General features: G+C 40.2%; 1 non-coding gene across 1 annotated transcript; it reads left to right on the top strand.

The window, feature by feature from the left end:
- Window positions 1-7,665: 7,665 nt before the first annotated feature.
- LOC112699829 (small nucleolar RNA R71) lies at window positions 7,666-7,773 on the top strand. The gene has a single exon (XR_003152766.1). It is a non-coding gene; the product is annotated as a small nucleolar RNA R71 (small nucleolar RNA).
- The last annotated feature ends 8,296 nt before the right edge of the window (window positions 7,774-16,069 follow it).

Here is a 16,069-nt window from a genome sequence, read left to right as displayed (position 1 = left end):
GTGCTTCCTCTTCCTGTGGCTCTAGGGTAGAGCTTATGATTACAGGAAAGCTATCACCTTCTCCCAGAAATGCATATTTCAGAGATGGTGGTAATGGTTTGAGCTCGGATTTGGGAGGTTTCTCCTCTTCCTGAGGGATTTTCAGAGGTTCTATTATTCTCTCTGATTCCTCCAAATCAGGCTGAACATCTTTAAAGATGTCCTCTAACTCTGATTCGAGACTCTCAGCCATATTGACCTCTCTCAACAGAGAGTCAATGATATCAACACTCATGCAGTCATTTGGGGTGTCTGGATGTTGCATGGCTTTGACAACATTCAACTTGAACTCCTCCTCATTGACTCTCAAGGTTACTTCCCCCTTTTTGGACGTCAATAAGGGTTCGGCCAGTTGCTAGGAAAGGTCTTCCAGAGTTGCACTCTTGTGCTCCTCCATTTCCAGCACCACAAAGTCAGTAGGAAAGGCAAATGGCCCAACCTTGACAATCATGTCTTCAATCACGCCTAATGGGTATTTAATGGAGCCATCAGCAAGTTGAATACATATCCGGGTTGGTTTGACTTCTTCAGTCAATCCGAGCTTTGTGATAATAGATGCAGGTATTAGGTTGATACTTGCCCCAAGGTCACATAGAGCTTGCTTGGTGCAATTACCTTTTAATGTGCATGGTATCATGAAGCTCCCAGGATCTTTAAGCTTCTCAGGTAAGCTTTTCAGAATGACTGCACTGCATTCTTCAGTGAGGTAAACTTTTTTAGTCTCCCTCCAATCCTTCTTATGACTTAAGATCTCTTTCATGAACTTAGCATAAGAGGGTATTTGCTCAAGTGCTTCTGCAAACAGAATCTTTATTTCAAGAGTCCTGAGATAGTCTGCAAAGTGGGCAAATTGCTTATCCTGTTCCGCTTGGCGGAGTTTTTGAGGATAAGGCATTTTGGCTTTGTATTCCTCAACCTTAGTTGCTGCAGGTTTATTACCTGTAGAAGTGGGTTGGGAAGCCTTTTTAGAAGGGTTGTTATCAGCACTTGTATGTGACTGATCTCCCACTGGCGTTTGAATGCCAGGGGTGGAAGCTGGAGTGGCGTTAGGCGCCAACTCCTTATCTGTTACTGGCGTCTGAACGCCAGAACTATGCTTCCCTTGGGCGTTCAACGCCGGATTCATGCTTGTTTCTGGCGTTGAACGCCAGAAATGAGCATAGTCTGGGCGTTCAGCGCCAGCCTTATTCCTCTCTGGGCTCTGATTGTCCTCAGAGGGATTTTGAGTAGCCATTTGTTCATTTCTTGGCTTTCTGCTGCTTTGAAGTGAGGTATTTAATATTTTCCCACTTCTTAATTGAACTGCTTGGCATTCTTCTGCTATTTGTTTTGGCAGTTGCCTTTCCTTTTGCTTTAACTGTACTTCCATATTCCTGTTAGCCATTCTTGTTTCCTGTAGTATTTTCTTGAATTCGGCTAGCTGCTGGGTTAGAAAGTCTAATTGCTGATTGAATTCATTAGCCTAATCCACCAGACTGAGTTCAGCAGTTATTGTTTTAGCTTCTTCTTTCATGGAAGATTCACTGTTTAGGTACAGATGCTGATTTCTAGCAACTGTATCAATGAGTTCTTGGGCTTCTTCAATTGTTTTTCTCATATGTATAGATCCACCAGCTGAGTGATCTAGAGAAATCTGAGCTTTTTCTGTAAGCCCATAGTAGAAGATGTCTAATTGCACCCACTCTGAAAACATTTCAGAGGGGCATTTTCTCAACATCTCTCTGTATCTCTCCCAAGCATCATAAAGGGGTTCATTATCTCCTTGTTTGAAGCCTTGGATGCTTAGCCTTAGCTGTGTGGTGCACGAAATTGTGATCAATACTTTTCATAAATCAAATAATCCCCGGTAATGAATCCAAAAACTTGGTGTTCAATACCATGGCATAAACACAACTTTGCACAACTAACCAGCAAGTGTACTGGGTCGTCCAAGTAATAAACCTTACGCGAGTAAGGGTCGATCCCACAAAGATTGTTGGTATGAAGCAAGCTATGGTCACCTTGTAAATATTAGTCAGGCAAACTCAAATGGGTATGGTGGTATGCGAATAAAACATAAAGATAAAGATAGAGATACTTATGTAATTCATTGGTAGGAATTTCAGATAAGCGTATGAAGATGCCTTCCCTTCCATCTCTCTGCTTTCCTACTGTCTTCATCCAATCCTTCTTACTCCTTTCCATGGCAAGCTCAAGCAAGGGTTTCACCGTTGTCAGTGGCTACCTCCCATCCTCTCAGTGGAAATGTTCAACGTACCCTGTCACGGCACGGCTATCCATCTGTCGGTTCTCGATCAGGCCAGAATAGAATCCAGTGATTCTTTTGTGTCTGTCACTAACGCCCCGCCCTCAGGAGTTTGAAGCACGTCACAGTCATTCAATCATTGAATCCTACTCAGAATACCACAGACAAGGTTAGACCTTCCGGATTCTCTTGAATGCCACCATCAGTTCTAGCTTATACCACGAAGACTCTGATCTCACGGAATGGCTGGCTCGTTTGTCAGGCGAGCACTCGATTGTCAGGCGATCAACCATGCATCGTGTATCAGGAATCCAAGAGATATTCACCCAATCGAAGGTAGAACGGAGGTGGTTGTCAGTCACACGTTCATAGGTGAGAATGATGATGAGTGTCACGGATCATCACATTCATCAAGTTGAAGAACAAGTGATATCTTAGAACAAGAACAAGCGGAATTGAATAGAAGAACAATAGTAATTGCATTAATACTCGAGGTACAGCAGAGCTCCACACCTTAATCTATGGTGTGTAGAAACTCCACCGTTGAAAATACATAAGAACAAGGTCTAGGCATGGCCGAATGGCCAGCCTCCCAAAGTGATCAAAAGATCTAAAGATCAAAAGATTCCAAAGATCAGAAGATGAAAATACAATAGTAAAAGGTCCTACTTATAGAAAACTAGTAGCCTAAGGTTTACAGAGATGAGTAAATGACATAAAAATCCACTTCCGGGCCCACTTGGTGTGTGCTTGGGCTGAGCATTGAAGCATTTTCGTTTAGAGACTCTTCTTGGAGTTAAACGCCAGCTTTTGTGCCAGTTTGGGCGTTTAACTCCCATTTTGGTGCTAGTTCCGGCGTTTAACGCTGGGAATTCTGAGGGTGACTTTGTACGCCGGTTTGGGCCATCAAATCTTGGGCAAAGTATGGACTATCATATATTGCTAGAAAGCCCAGGATGTCTACTTTCCAACGCCGTTGAGAGCGCGCCAATTGGGCTTCTGTAGCTCCAGAAAATCCACTTCGAGTGCAGGGAGGTCAGAATCCAACAGCATCTGCAGTCCTTTTCAGTCTCTGAATCAGATTTTTGCTCAGGTCCCTCAATTTCAGCCAGAAAATACCTGAAATCACAGAAAAACACACAAACTCATAGTAAAGTCCAGAAAAGTGAATTTTAACTAAAAACTAATAAAAATATACTAAAAACTAACTAGATCATACTAAAAACATACTAAAAACAATGCCAAAAAGCGTACAAATTATCTGCTCATCACAACACCAAACTTAAATTGTTGCTTGTCCTCAAGCAACTGAAAATCAAACAAGATAAAAAAAAGAAGAGAATATGCAATGAATTCCAGAAACATCTATGAAGATCAGTATTAATTAGATGAGCGGGGCTTTTAGCTTTTTGCCCCTGAACAGTTTTGGCATCTCACTCTATCCTTTGAAATTCAGAATGGTTGGCTTCTTTAGGAACTCAGAATCCAGATAGTGTTATTGATTCTCCTAGTTAAGTATGATGATTCTTGAACATAGCTACTTATTGAGTCTTGGCCGTTGCCCAAAGCACTCTGTCTTCCAGTATTACCACCGGATACATACATGCCACAGACACATAATTGGGTGAACCCTTTCAGATTGTGACTCAGCTTTGCTAAAGTCCCCAATTAGAGGTGTCCAGGGTTCTTAAGCACACTCTTATTGCCTTGGATCACAACTTTATTTCTCTCCTTTTCTTTCTTTTTCTTTTTCTCCTTTTTTTTTGAAATTTTTTTTTTGTATTCACTGCTTTTTTTTCTTGCTTCAAGAATCATTTTTTTATGATTTTTCAGATCCTCAGTAACATGTCTCCTTTTTCATCATTCTTTCAAGAGCCAACATTCATGAACCACAAATTCAAAAGACATATGCACTGTTTAATTATACACTCAGAAAACAAAAATATTGCCACCACATCAAAATAATCAAACTGTTATAAAATTCAAAATTCATGCAATTCTTTTCTTTTTCAATTAAGAACATTTTTCATTCAAGAAAGGTGATGGATTCATAGGACATTCATAACTTTAAGGCATAGACACTAAGATACTAATGATCACAAGACACAAACATAGACAAACATAAGCACTAAAATTCGAAAAACAGGAAATTAAAGAACAAGGAAATTAAAGAACGGGTCCACCTTAGTGATGGCGGCTCTTTCTTCCTCTTGAAGATCCTATGGAGTGCTTGAGCTCCTCAATGTCTCTTCCTTGTCTTTGTTGCTCCTCTCTCATGATTCTTTGATCTTCTCTAATTTCATGGAGGATGATGGAGTGTTCTTGATGCTCCACTCTTAGTTGTCCCATATTGGAACTCAATTCTCCTAGGGAGGTGTTTAGTTGCTCCCAATAGTTTTGTGGAGGAAAGTGCATCCCTTGAGGTATCTCAGGGATCTCATGATGGGTGGGGTCTCTTGTGTGCTCCATCCTCTTCTTAGTGATGGGCTTGTCCTTATCAATACGGATGTCTCCCTCTATGTCAACTCCAGCTGAATAACAGAGGTGGCAAATGAGATGAGGGAAGGCTAACCTTGCCAAGGTAGAGGGCTTGTCCGCCACCTTATAAAGCTCTTGAGCTATAACCTCATGAACTTCTATTCCTTCTCCAATCATGATGCTATGAATCATGATAGCCCGGTCTATGGTAACTTCGGACCGGTTGCTAGTGGGGATGATTGAGCGTTGGATAAACTCCAACCATCCTCTAGCCACGGGTTTGAGGTCATGCCTTCTCAATTGAACCGGCTTCCCTCTTGAATCTCTCTTCCATTGGGCGCCCTCTTCACATATGACTGTGAGGACTTGGTCCAACCTTTGATCAAAGTTGACCCTTCTAGTGTAAGGGTGTTCATCTCCTTGCATCATGGGCAAATTGAATGCCAACCTTACACTTTCCGGACTAAAATCCAAGTATTTCCCCCGAACCATAGTAAGATAATTCTTTGGATCCGGGTTCACACTTTGATCATGGTTCTTGGTGATCCATGCATTGGCATAGAACTCTTGAACCATCAAGATTCCGACTTGTTGAATGGGGTTGGTAAGGACTTCCCAACCTCTTCTTCGGATCTCATGTCGGATCTCCGGATATTCACTCTTTTTGAGTGAAAAAGGGACCTCAGGGATAAGGTGTTGAGGTGATTGGTTGAATGGGTGAAGAAGAGAGAGAGTGGTGGGGTAGGTGGGGATCCTGTGGGGTCCACAGATCCTGAGGTGTCAAGGAAAAGTCATCCCTGCACCAAATGGCAAGCAAAATTGCGTTTTTAGCCATTTCTGGCATTAAACGCCGGGCTGGTGCCCATTTCTGGCGTTTAACGCCAGCTTCTTGCCCTTTTCTGGCGTTTAACGCCAGTCTGGTGCCCCTTTCTGGCGTTAAACGCCCAGAATGGTGCCAGACTGGGCGTTAAACGCCCATTTGCTAACCTTACTGGCGTTTAAACGCTAGTAGGTGCGTCCTCCAGGGTGTGCTGTTTTTCTTCCTGTTTTTCATTCTGTTTTTGCTTTTTTTATTGATTTTGTGACTTCTCATGATCATCAACCTAAAAAAATATAAAATAACAAAAGAAAATAGTTAATTATAAAACATTGGGTTGCCTCCCAACAAGCGCTTCTTTAATGTCATTAGCTTGACAGAGGACTCTCATGGAGCCTCAGAAATGCTCAGAGCTATGTTGGAACCTCCCAACACCAAACTTAGAGTTTGAATGTGGGGGTTCAACACCAAACTTAGAAGTTGGTTGTGGCCTCCCAACACCAAACTTAGAGTTTGACTGTGGGGGCTCTGTTTGGCTCTGTTTTGAGAGAAGCTCTTCATGCTTCCTCTCCATGATGACAGAGGGATATCCTTGAGCCTTAAACACCAAGGATTCTTCATTCACTTGAATGATCAACTCTCCTCTATCAACATCAATCACAGCCCTTGCTGTGGCTAGGAAGGGTCTGCCAAGGATGATGGAATCATCCATGCACTTCCCAGTCTTTAGGACTATGAAATCAGCAGGGATGTAATGGTCTTCAGCTTTAACCAGAACATCCTCTACAAGTCCATAGGCTTGTTTTCTTGAATTGTCTGCCATTTCTAGTGAGATTTTTGCAGCTTGCACCTCAGAGATCCCTAACTTCTCCATTACAGAGAGAGGCATAAGGTTTACACTTGACCCTAAGTCACACAAGGCCTTCTTGAAGGTCATGATGCCTATGGTACAAGGTATTGAAAACTTCCCAGGATCCTGTCTCTTTTGAGGCAGTTTCTGCCTAGACAAGTCATCCAGTTCTTTGGTGAGCAAAGGGGGTTCATCCTCCCAAGTCTCATTTTCAAATAACTTGTCATTTAGCTTCATGATTGCTCCAAGGTATTTAGCAACTTCCTCTTCAGTGACATACTCATCCTCTTCAGAGGAAGAATACTCTTCAGAGCTCATGAATGGCAGAAGTAAGTCCAATGGAATCTCTATGGTCTCATTTTGAGCCTCAGATTCCCATGGTTCCTCATTGGGGAACTCATTGGAGGCCAGTGGACGTCCATTGAGGTCTTCCTCAGTGGCGTTCACTGCCTCTCCTTCCTCCCAAAATTTGGCCATGTTGATGGCCTTGCACTCTCCTTTTGGATTTTCTTCTGTATTGCTTGGAAAAGTACTAGGAGGGAGTTCAGTAATTTTCTTGCTCAGCTGACCCACTTGTCCCTCCAAATTTCTAATGGAAGACCTTGTTTCAGTCATGAAACTTTGAGTGGTTTTGATTAGATCAGAGACCATGGTTGCTAAGTCAGAGTTAATCTGCTTAGAACTCTCTGTCTGTTGCTGAGAAGATGATGGAAAAGGCTTGCTATTGCTAAACCTGTTTCTTCCACCATTATTATTGTTGAAACCTTGTTGAGGTCTCTGTTGATCCTTCCATGAGAAATTTGGATGATTTCTCCATGAAGGATTATAGGTGTTTCCATAGGATTCTCCCATGTAATTCACCTCTTCCATTGAAGGGTTCTCAGGATCATAGGCTTCTTCCTCAGATGAAGCCTCCTTAGTACTGCTTGGTGAATTTTGCATTCCAGACAGACTTTGAGAAATCATATTGACTTGTTGGGTCAATATTTTGTTCTGAGCCAATATGGCATTCAGAGTGTCAATCTCAAGAACTCCTTTCTTCTGACTAGTCCCATTGTTCACAGGATTTCTTTCAGAAGTGTACATGAATTGGTTATTTGCAACCATTTCAATTAGCTCTTGAGCTTCTGTAGGCGTCTTCTTCAAATGAAGAGATCCTCCAGCAGAGCTATCCAAGGACATCTTGGATAGTTCAGAGAGACCATCATAGAAAATACCTATGATGCTCCATTCAGAAAGCATATCAGAAGGACACTTTCTGATTAATTGTTTGTATCTTTCCCAAGCTTCATAGAGGGATTCTCCTTCCTTCTGTCTGAAGGTTTGGACTTCCACTCTAAGCTTACTCAATTTTTGAGGTGGAAAGAACTTTGCCAAGAAGGCATTGACTAGCTTTTCCCAAGAGTCCAGGCTTTCTTTAGGTTGAGAGTCCAACCATGTCCTAGCTCTGTCTCTTACAGCAAAAGGGAATAGGATAAGTCTGTAGACCTCAGGGTCAACCCCATTAGTCTTGACTGTGTCACAGATTTGCAAGAATTCAGCTAAAAACTGATGAGGATCTTCCAATGGAAGTCCATGGAACTTGCAATTCTGTTGCATTAGAGAAACTAATTGAGGCTTAAGCTCAAAGTTGTTTGCTCCAATGGCAGGGATAGAGATGCTTCTCCCATAAAAGTTGGGAGTAGGTGCAGTAAAGTCACCCAGCACCTTCCTTGCATTGTTGGCATTGTTGTTGTTTTCGGTTGCCATGTGTTCTTCTTCTTTGAAGAATTCGGTTAGGTCCTCTACAGAGAGTTGTGCCTTGGCTTCTCTTAGCTTTCGCTTCAAGGTCCTTTCGGGTTCAGGATCAGCCTCAACAAGAATGCTTTTGTCTTTGCTCCTGCTCATAAGAAAGAGAAGGGAACAAGAAAATGTGGAATCCTCTATGTCACAGTATAGAGATTCCTTTAGGTGTCAGAGGAAAAGAAAAGTAGAAGACAGAAGTAGAAAATTCAAACTTATCAAAGGAGATGGAGTTCGTATTTTGCATTAAGGAATAGTGTTAGTCCATAAATAGAAAGATGTGAGAAGAAGGGAAGTAATTTTCGAAAATTGAGTGAAAAAATTTTGAAAATATTTTTGAAAAACACTAATTGATTTTCGAAAATTATGATTGAGAAAGAAGTGAAGTGATTTTTGAAAGAGATTTTGAAATTAGAAAAAAAAAGATTTGATTGAAAACTATTTTGAAAAAGATGTGGTTAAGAAGATATGATTAGTTTTAAAAAGATGTGATTGAGAAGATATGATTTGAAAAACATTTTAAAAAGATTTGATTTTGAAAATTAAAAACTTGGCTAACAAGAAAAGATATGATTCAAACATTAAACCTTTCTCAACAGAAAAGGCAACATACTTGAAATGTTGAGTCAAATCATTAATTGATAGCAAGTATCTTTGAAAATAGAAAGAAATTGAATTTGAAAAAGATTTGATTGAAAAGATATGATTTGAAAAAGATTTGATTTTGAAAAGATTTTGAAAACTTGAAAAAAAATTGCATTGAAAAACAGAATCTTCCCTCTTGTGCCATCTTGGCGTTAAACGCCCAGAATGGTGCACATTCTGGCGTTTAACGCCCAAAACACTACCTTTTTGGGTGTTAAACGCCCAACCAGGTACCCTGGCTGGCGTTTAAATGCCAGTCTGTCCTTCTTCACTGGGCGTTTTGAACGCCCAGCTTTTTCTGTGTAATTCCTCTGTTGTATGTTCTGAATCTTCAATTCTCTGTATTATTGACTTGAGAAGACACAAATTAAAAATATTTTTGGATTTTTAATAATAAGGAAAAATCAAAATGCAACAAGAATCAAATAACAATGCATGCAAGAAACCAAACTTAGCAGTTTGTATACTACTGACACTAATGAGAATGCATATGAGACACACAAAACACTCAAGTCAAGAGAATTTAAAGATTAGAGTAAGAAATCATCAAGAACATCTTGAAGATCACTAAGACACATGAATGAATGCATGCAATTGACACCAAACTTAACATGAGACTAGTGTCTCAACAAGAAACATAGAATAATTTTTTTGTTTTTATGATTTTGTAAATTTTTTTGTGCTTTTTCGAAAATTAAGTGGAAAAAGGTATCAAAGTTCTTAATGAGAATTCCAGGAATCAGTGCAATGCTAGTCTAAGACTCCGGTCCAGGAATTAGACATGGCTTCACAGCCAGCCAAGCTTTCAAGGAAAGCTTCGGTCCAAAACACTAGACATGGCCAATGGCCAGCCAAACCTTAGCAGATCACTGCTCCAATAGCAAGATTGATAGAAATCAACAAGCTTTTGTGACGATAAGTTGAAATCTCGGTCCAATGAAATTAGACATGGCTTCACAGCCAGCCAGATTTCAACAGATCATCATGAAACTCTATAATTCATTCTCAAGAACTCTGAAGAAAAAAAAATACCTAATCTAAGCAACAAGATGAACCGTCAGTTGTCCAAACTCAACAATCCCCGGCAACGGTGCCAAAAACTTGGTGCACGAAATTGTGATCAATACTTTTCATAAATCAAATAATCCCCGGTAATGAATCCAAAAACTTGGTGTTTAATACCATGGCATAAACACAACTTCGCACAACTAACCAGCAAGTGTACTGGGTCGTCCAAGTAATAAACCTTACGCGAGTAAGGGTCGATCCCACAGAGATTGTTGGTATGAAGCAAGCTATGGTCACCTTGTAAATATTTGTCAGGCAAACTCAAATGGGTATGGTGGTATGCGAATAAAACATAAAGATAAAGATAGAGATACTTATGTAATTCATTGGTAGGAATTTCAGATAAGCGTATGAAGATGCCTTCCCTTCCGTCTCTCTGCTTTCCTACTGTCTTCATCCAATCCTTCTTACTCCTTTCCATGGCAAGCTCAAGCAAGGGTTTCACCGTTGTCAGTGGCTACCTCCCATCCTCTCAGTGGAAATGTTCAACGCACCCTGTCACGGCACGGCTATCCATCTGTCGGTTCTCGATCAGGCCGGAATAGAATCCAGTGATTCTTTTGCGTCTGTCACTAACGCCCCACCCTCAGGAGTTTGAAGCACGTCACAGTCATTCAATCATTGAATCCTACTCAGAATACCACAGACAAGGTTAGACCTTCCGGATTCTCTTGAATGTCGCCATCAGTTCTAGCCTATACCACGAAGACTCTGATCTCACGGAATGGCTGGCTCGTTTGTCAGGCGAGCACTCGGTTGTCAGGCGATCAACCATGCATCGTGTATCAGGAATCCAAGAGATATTCACCCAATCGAAGGTAGAACGGAGGTGGTTGTCAGTCACACGTTCATAGGTGAGAATGATGATGAGTGTCACGGATCATCACATTCATCAAGTTGAAGAACAAGTGATATCTTAGAACAAGAACAAGCGGAATTGAATAGAAGAACAATAGTAATTGCATTAATACTCGAGGTACAGCAGAGCTCCACACCTTAATCTATGGTGTGTAGAAACTCCACCGTTGAAAATACATAAGAACAAGGTCTAGGCATGGCCGAATGGCCAGCCTCCCAAAGTGATCAAAAGATCTAAAGATCAAAAGATTCCAAAGATCAGAAGATGAAAATACAATAGTAAAAGGTCCTACTTATAGAAAACAAGTAGCCTAAGGTTTACAGAGATGAGTAAATGACATAAAAATCCACTTCCGGGCCCACTTGGTGTGTGCTTGGGCTGAGCATTGAAGCATTTTCGTTTAGAGACTCTTCTTGGAGTTAAACGCCAGCTTTTGTGTCAGTTTGGGCGTTTAACTCCCATTTTGGTGCCAGTTCCGGCGTTTAACGCTGGGAATTCTGAGGGTGACTTTGTACGCCGGTTTGGGCCATCAAATCTTGAGCAAAGTATGGACTATCATATATTGCTGGAAAGCCCAGGATGTCTACTTTCCAACGCCGTTGAGAGCGTGCCAATTGGGCTTCTGTAGCTCCAGAAAATCCACTTCGAGTGCAGGGAGGTCAGAATCCAACAGCATCTGCAGTCCTTTTCAGTCTCTGAATCAGATTTTTGCTCAGGTCCCTCAATTTCAGCCAGAAAATACCTGAAATCACAGAAAAACACACAAACTCATAGTAAAGTCAAGAAAAGTGAATTTTAACTAAAAACTAATAAAAATATACTAAAAACTAACTAGATCATACTAAAAACATACTAAAAACAATGCCAAAAAGCGTACAAATTATCCGCTCATCACTGTGTCATCCACTAAGGAGGAAAATAGTGATTCAGGAATTTTTCTGACAGCTGTTTCCATGTCCTTATGCTGTTCTTAGGTTGGTTATTTAACCACCTCTTAGCTTGATCTTTTATAGCAAATGAAAACAGTAATAATCTGTAGACATCCTGATCCACTTCCTTATCATGTACTGTGTCAGCAATTTGTAAGAATTGTGCCAAAAACTCTGTAGGTTCTTCATGTGGAAGACCAAAATACTGGCAGCTTTGCTGCACCATGATAATGAGCTGAGGATTCAACTCAAAGCTACTAACTCTAATGGAGGGTATACAAATACTACTCCCATATGAAGCAGTAGTAGGGTTAGCATATGACCCCAGAGTCCTCCTGGACTATTCATTTCCACTTAATTCCATGATAGAACAAGGGAGATGATATGTATGTTGATATTATTTATTTTATAAAAATTTATTTTATAAAATAGAATAAAAACGAAATAAATAAAAGAAATTGAAAATATTTTGAAATTAAAATCTGAATTTTTATATAAAATTTTCGAAAATGTAGTTCAAATTAGTTAGAAAAGATATTTTTTTTTGAATTTTGAATTTTATGATGAAAGAGAAAAACACACAAAAGACACAAGACTTAAAATTTTTAGATCCAATGCTCCTTATTTTCAAAAATTTTGGAGGGAAAACACCAAGAAACACCAAACTTAAAAATTTTAAGATCAAAACACAAGAAAGACTCAAGAACACCTTGAAGATTCACAAGAACACCAAGAACAAAAGAAAGAACACCAAACTTAAAATTTTTAGAAAACTTAAATAAAATTTTCGAAAATTATATTAAAATTAACAAGAAAACACCAAACTTAAAGTTTGGCGTAAGATTAAATCAAGAAAAATTATTTTTGAAAAAGATTTAAAAAGAAGATACCCAATTGCCAAGAACATAAGCCAACGCTATAACCAACTGAGCTGAAAATGTAACGTATTTTAAAGATGTATTATTTTTATAGATAAGAATAAATTTTTTTTGAAAACTAATGTTTTGAAAAAGCACAAGAAAAACAAGAAAAGACACAGAACAAGACAAACCGAAGATCAAACAAGAAAAACTGACAAGAAAAAATTGAAGATCAAGGATGAACAAAGAACACTAATACGAAAATTTTAAAGAAAAATATAAAATATGCAATTGACACCAAACTTATAACAAGACACTAGACTCAAAGAAAAATAAAAATTTAATAAAGAAAAATAATATTTTTGAAAAGAGAATAAAAGACTCTGACCCAATTGCCAAAATCTTCCTAATCTAAGAAATAAAATAAACCTTTAGTTGTTCAAACTCGAACAATCCCCGGCAACGGCGCCAAAAACTTGGTGCACGAATTTGCAGTCCGTACAACTAACCAGCAAGTGCACTGGGTCGTCCAAGTAATACCTTACGCGAGTAAGGGTCGATCCCACGGAGATTATTGGTTTGAAGCAAGCTATGTTTATTTTATTAATCTTAGTCAGGATGCAAATAAGATTATTTGGATTTAATTGTAAGAAGTAAAAGTATTTGGAATAAGGACTTGTTACTTTTATTAATGGAGAATGTGTTGGAGTTTTGGAGATGCTTTGTCGTCTGAATTTCTGCAATGTAATATTCAACTCAATTGTTTGTAAAGTTCCATCCATGGCAAGCTGTATGTAGGGTGTCACCATTGTCAGTGGCTACTTCCCATCCTCTCAGTGAAAACGGTCCAGATGCTCTGTCACAGCACGGCTAATCAGTTGTTGGTTCTCGATCATGTTGGAATAGGATCCATTGATCCTTTTGCGTTTGTCATCAGACCCAGCAATCGCGAGCTTGAAGCTCGTCACAGCCATTCAATCCTTGAATCCTACTCAGAATACCACAGACAAGGTTTAGACTTTCTGGATCCTCAAGAATGGCCGCCATCAGTTCTAGCTTATACCACGAAGATTCTGATTAAGGAAGCTAAGAGATGCTCATTCAATCTGATGTAGAATGGAGGTGTTTGTTAGGCACACGTTCATGGATTGATGAAGGTGATGAGTGTCACGGATCATCACCTCCTTCACAATTAAGCGCGAATGAACATCTTAGATAGGAAAACACACACGTTTGAATGAAATAGAAACAATTGCATTAATTCATTGAGACGCTGCAGAGCTCCTCACCCCCAACAATGGAGTTTAGAGACTCATGCCATCAAAGTGTATAAAATTCAGATCTGAAAATGTCATCAGGTCCAGAGTTAATCTCTAAAAGTTGTTTAAATAGTAAACTAGTAACCTAGGTTTACAAAAAATGAGTAAACTATGATAGATGGTGCAGAAATTCACTTCTGGGGCCCGCTTGGTGTATGCTGGGGCTGAGACTTAAGCTTCTCACGTGTCTGGGGCTGTTTTGGGCGTTCAACGCCAGGTTGTAACCTGTTTCTGGCGTTGAACTCCAACTTGTAACCTGTTTCTGGCGCTGGACGCCAGACAACAGCATGATACTGGCGTTGAACGCCAGTTTACATCGTCTATCGTCGCACAAAGTATAAACTATTATATATTGCTGGAAAGCCCTGGATGTCTACTTTCCAGAACCATTGAGAGCGCGCCAATTGGACTCCTGTAGATCCAGAAAATCTATTTTGAGTGCAGGAAGGTCAGGATCCAACAGCATCAACAGTCCTTTTTCAGCCTAACTCAGATTTTTGCTCAGCTCCCTCAATTTCAGCCAGAAAATACCTGAAATGACAGAAAAACACACAAACTCATAGTAAAGTTCAGAAATATGATTTTTGCCTAAGAATTAATAATATTTTACTAAAAACTAATTAAAACATACTAAAATGTACATGAAATTACCCCCAAAAAGCGTATAAAATATCTGCTCATCACATGCGCCTGTAGGCAAACACTCCATATGGACAGGTAAATGAAGTTTTCTCTTGGTCTCTAGGATCAACCACTATTTGGTTATATCCTGAATAACCATCAAGAAAACAGTAATAAGCATGTCCTGCGAGTTTTTCCAACTTCTGATCCATGAATGGGAGAGGGAAATGATCCTTTCATGTAACTTTATTGAGTTTTCGATAGTCAATGCACATCCGCCATCCCGTGACGGTCCTTGTAGGTATCAGTTCGTTCCTCTCATTGGGAACCACAGTGATTCCTCCCTTCTTGGGCACAACATGCACGGGGCTGACCCAAGGGCTGTCTGAGATTGGGTATATTACTCCTCCTTGCCAAAGCTTCATAACCTCTTTCTGTATCACTTCCTTCATGATTGGGTTCAGCCTTCTTTGGGATTGAATGGATGGTTTTGCATCATCTTCTAACAGTATTTTATGCATGCATATAGCTGAACTGATTCCCTTCAGGTCAGCAAGGGTCCATCCGATGGCGTCCTTATGCTCCCGCAGCACCTTGTGCAGTTTATCCTCTTGATCTTGGCTGAGGCATGAGCTTATGATTACTGGGTAGTTTTCATTTTCTCCTAGGTATGCATATTTGAGAGTGGGTGGCAATGCTTTGAGTTCAACCTTGGGTGCCTCTGACTTTTCAGTCTCTTCCTTTGGTGCATCTTGAACATGACTCTCTGCTGTTGCAACATCCTCACTTGATATATACTCCTCCTCCATTGATCTCTCGGGCTCTTCATGCTCTTCTTCTTCAAGTGCGTCTAACCTCATGCATTCCCCCAGTTGTTCTGGTGGGTAACTCATGGCCTTGAACACATTGAATGTCATCTTTTCGTTGTGTAATCTCAAGGTAAGATCACCTTTTTGGACATCAATGATAGCTCCAGCAATAGCCAAGAACGGCCTTCCCAGAATAATGGAGGTCTTGGCTTCCTCCTGCATGTCCAACACTACAAAATCTGCCGAGAATATGAAGTCTCCTACTTTCACCAATAAATCCTCTACTATGCCATGAGGGAACTTGAACGATCGGTCTGCCAGTTGTAAGGCCATTTTTGTTGGTTTAGCCTCCTCGATCTTCATCTTCCTCATCATTGCTACTGACATCAAATTGATGCTGGCTCCTAAGTCACAAAGGGCCTTCTCTACTGTGATTTCCCCTATAATACAAGGGATCTGAAAGCTCCCAGGATCCTTCAACTTCTGGGGTAGTTTGTGCTGGATAATAGCACTACATTCTTCGGTTAGTATCACAGTCTCATTGTTCTTCCAGCTTCTCTTCTTAGTCATCAGCTCCTTCAGGAACTTGGCATAGAGTGGCATTTGTTCTATTACTTCAGCAAAGGGTATGTTGATTTGTAGTTTCTTGAAGATTTCCAAGAATCTCACGAACTGGTTGTCATCTTCTTTTTTCTTCAACTGCTGAGGATATGGAGCTCTTGAGATGTTCAGTTTTGGCATCCCTTTT

The sequence above is a fragment of the Arachis hypogaea genome, chromosome 6 (genome assembly GCF_003086295.3).
Source record: "Arachis hypogaea cultivar Tifrunner chromosome 6, arahy.Tifrunner.gnm2.J5K5, whole genome shotgun sequence".
NCBI lineage: Eukaryota > Viridiplantae > Streptophyta > Magnoliopsida > Fabales > Fabaceae > Arachis > Arachis hypogaea.
The sequence above is the reverse complement of the archived record's forward strand: the minus strand, read 5'-3'. Positions and strand labels throughout refer to the sequence as shown.